The following is a 3629-nucleotide window of genomic DNA, read 5'->3' as shown; positions in this document are numbered from 1 at the left end:
AAAAGTTATAGACATTAATGCGTATTCCGGATGATTGATTCAAATTTAAACATAAGAAACCTATCATCTACTAAATAGATTCTTATTATTCTTATTTTTCGCGCCAGCTTATTGTTTTATGTATTGTACCGTGGATGGCCGAGTATTAAACTCTTTCTTCAGCTTATAACTTTTATTCCACTCGGTACAACTTTAACTACGGAACAGGAACAAACTAACTTCAAAGTTACCGTCAACTTCACTAACAATAACAATAACACACGGAAAACACGCGTTTCCGGCTCCCGGAGTTTAACTTCTTCTGCACTTGGTCGCTCCTGTCACTTCCACTCTCCTTGTCTGGTTCTCGTCGTCGCTTATATACTTTTCTCCAGGTATTCCAGATAGTTCTAGAAATCTCCAGAACAGGTGCGCAACTTCCCGCTTGTCAGTGTCATATTTGACAGTAAATGGGGCCCAAATGGGGCTCCCATTTACTGAAATACCATGAATTTCGATCCCCCATTCCAAACGTGAGTACCCCAGGCCATTTCCGTTACAGTATGTTAAAGTGAAATATTATTTTTTTTATATATATGTTAGTTTTAGTATTGTTATTATCATTGCCAAGTGCCAAAAATAAAAACCTTCTATTATTATTATTATTATTACTTACTTGTGGCTAAGTCGATATGTATTGGATTACCACCATTCTGCTAAGTTTGTTTGTTTTTTAAGTTTCACTTTAAGCATTGAGTTTCATATGAAACGGAATATATAAGATGAGTGAGTTGTGGGTGTAAAATCTGTAAACCAGATATGAATTGTACATCTAAGGTTAAATTATAACTTAAGTACAGCGATGTAAGTTCAATTAACCACCAAACCACAAATTTGAAAAATATGCATTTGTTCAGAGATAATTATTTGGACAGAACGGTTTGAAAACAAATTTCAAATGAGTGGTGGTTACTTAAATTTAAGACTTAGAAGATATAGTCTTTCTAAGGCATTTCAATGAATACAGCATCTGATAGTGGATTTGGAAAATACCTATGCATTCAAATTTTTTTCCGCTTTCTCCATTTTTTACATAGTAACATACTGGCTAGGGGTTTTTACTTTTCCTGTTACTTGATTGTACATTGTTATAGTAACATGGTGTGACGCATTAAGCTTTGGTTGCTATAGTAACAAATACTAATAGGATGCTATAGCAGTTATAAATAAGTGAAGTGGTACTTCTGTCTTAAGCGAAGCCGCCTTTAAGCAATGCAAAAAATGTTATAAATACGTTTTAAAATTTATTAAAATTATTAATTAAATTATTACGGTTAAGGGTAGTTATACCATTTTCTTATCCATTGTTACTAGCATTTGCTGATCTTCATAATCAATAAATGATGTGGAGGGTTACATTAAAATAAATTAAGTAGTACCTCTCAGTACTCATTCACAAACTACCTATGCAAAATCAAAAAATAGTTTTGTCTATGGAAAAGTTTCATGCGTTCACGGATACTGTATTTATACACAATCCCTATTTAAATATGGTTTAATTAGAACTAGGTATCTAGCTGGCATTAAAAAAAGCAATGAGTTCGCCTCCGATGATTAGAAGTAACGAAATGAAATTTTGAAAAAACCATCTATACCTACTGCTATTTACGACTCGAGAAATAATTTCACATTTTATCAAGTTATACCTTTTGGTACCTTTTGACAACGGATAAATATTTAGAAAAACCGAATTACTTGAATACTAACCGGCGAAAAAAACACAGGCTGTACCAAAAACTGTATCACTTTTTATATATAAAATTAAAATATACAACATACTTTTAATAAGCTTACACATTATATGTTACAGTTAAATCTTCACTTACCAGTTAGTTGTTGACAACCCTAATCCGGGATTATTTAATCAATGATAAACCTCCCTAAACAAGTTCATTTACACCACACACATACACCACCGACTGTTATTGTTTAAACTACCCGAAGTAACCTCTAAACGAAAGGAGCTCATTTATTCGTCAAAAACCCGACTATTTAAAAATATAATAAAAACAACAATAAATTCGTGACATTACTGGCACCCGACGATTTTGTTTTGAAGGAAGAGGCAGAGGCAAATTCTCTTAATTCGTTCTGATCCAACGAACTCTGACAGGGATATCGGGAGGGGGAACGGCCTAGTGGGAAGTGGGAAGGACAGTTTTGCCATCCAGAGGCGTGCTTCAAGGGACAGTTAACTGGTTATACGAGTATAAGTCAAATATTTATAAATCAACTCAGTTTTCATACAAGTAACCGTCAATTGAGAAGCAACTAAGCAATACGAATTGAATACAAAATACAGTAAAGTCCGCTTATAATGAACCCGGTTATAGTGAACTTTCGGTTAAAACAAACTTTTCTCCTTGAATTGAAACGTCATCCATAAAGGCCATTTGCCAGATTTCTAAGGAATTAGCACTTGGCAAGTCTACTGTTGCATCAATATGGAAAAACAGAGAAAACATTTTATCAGCGTATGACAAAACAAATGTTAGATGTAAGAAGTTAAAATTATCTGCACATGAAGAGGTTGACAGGGGACTTATTAAGTGGTTTACTCAAAAAAGAGAAGAAAACGTTTCCATAAGTCGCAGTGTTTTGCAAGAAAAGGTTAGTGAAATGGGGAGTAAAATCAAAAACAAAGAGTTTGTTTGTTCTAGAAGTTGGGTAGAGCGTTTCAAGAAGAGGCATAATATCAGTAGCGGAAAAAATTGTTGGAGAGTCTGCCGGTGTGAACATGAATGTGGTCAATGATTGGTTGCATAATGTATGGCCCATCATCCGAGACAGTTATGAGTACCTACAAAGATATTTTTAATGCTGACGAAATGGGTCTATTTTATAAACTAACGCCCGACACAACACTAAAATTTGTCGGTGAAAAATATGCTGGGTGCAAGTTATCTAAAGTACGCCTTACAGTTTTGGAGGCGGCAATCATGCCGGGAACAGAAAAAAGAAAGTTATTGGTGATAGGAAAGTCAGCTCATCCTAGATGTTTCAAAAACAAAATTTTGCCAGTAAACTACAAAGCAAACAGCAAAGCTTGGATGACATCGGATATTTTCAGAACTGAATTGCTTCAATGGGATGAGAAACTAAAACTTAAAAGCAGAAAAATTGTGCTTCTAGTCGACAACTAGCGCACCCTGATGTTAAATTAAAACAAATCAAGTTGGTTTTTATGTCACCGAACACAAGTACAAAGTTCCAACCTATGGATCAAGGAGAAATACATTCGCTAAAATGTCATTATAGGAAAATTCTTCTTATGAAAATGTTAGAGGCGATTAGATATAAATGAAGCATTTTCTATAAATCTCTTAGATCCAGTCAGTTTCCTTCATAGAGCTTGGCAAAAAATTAGCCGGAAAACCATTGCAATTGCTTTAAGCATGGTGGATTTGTAAGAAAAGAAAATGATTATGAACCAGACGATGAAATTCCACTTAACGAATGGTTAGAAAAGCATAGTAAGCAGAGCAAAGGCTCTGACTACGAGTATGACTCAGATGAAGATGTGCACAATTTTGTCGAAGAACAAGTTAAAACCAAATTGAGTGATTTCAATTTCTTCGAATATGTGAGCA

At 34.4% G+C, this 3629-nt stretch overlaps 1 protein-coding gene across 5 annotated transcripts in view; it reads right to left on the bottom strand.

Annotated features, from left to right (window-relative positions):
• Positions 1-2156, bottom strand: part of LOC109544375 (interaptin) — a 104498-nt gene extending 102342 nt beyond the window's left edge. For 4 of the 5 annotated variants that reach the window (XM_048666398.1, XM_048666397.1, XM_048666399.1 and 1 more), the window contains exon 1: positions 1866-2155. The gene's annotated coding sequence lies outside the window, so the exon portion shown is untranslated. Of the gene's footprint in view, positions 1-1865 lie in introns of all 5 variants that reach the window. The other variant, XM_048666401.1, reaches the window with a different exon arrangement.
• Positions 2157-3629: the final 1473 nt, after the last annotated feature.

Source organism: Dendroctonus ponderosae, unplaced genomic scaffold (genome assembly GCF_020466585.1).
Source record: "Dendroctonus ponderosae isolate FM_Combo_2020 unplaced genomic scaffold, Dpon_F_20191213v2 Dpon_F_20191213_5, whole genome shotgun sequence".
NCBI classification, from domain to species: domain Eukaryota; kingdom Metazoa; phylum Arthropoda; class Insecta; order Coleoptera; family Curculionidae; genus Dendroctonus; species Dendroctonus ponderosae.
This window is presented reverse-complemented; position numbering and strand designations above follow the sequence as displayed.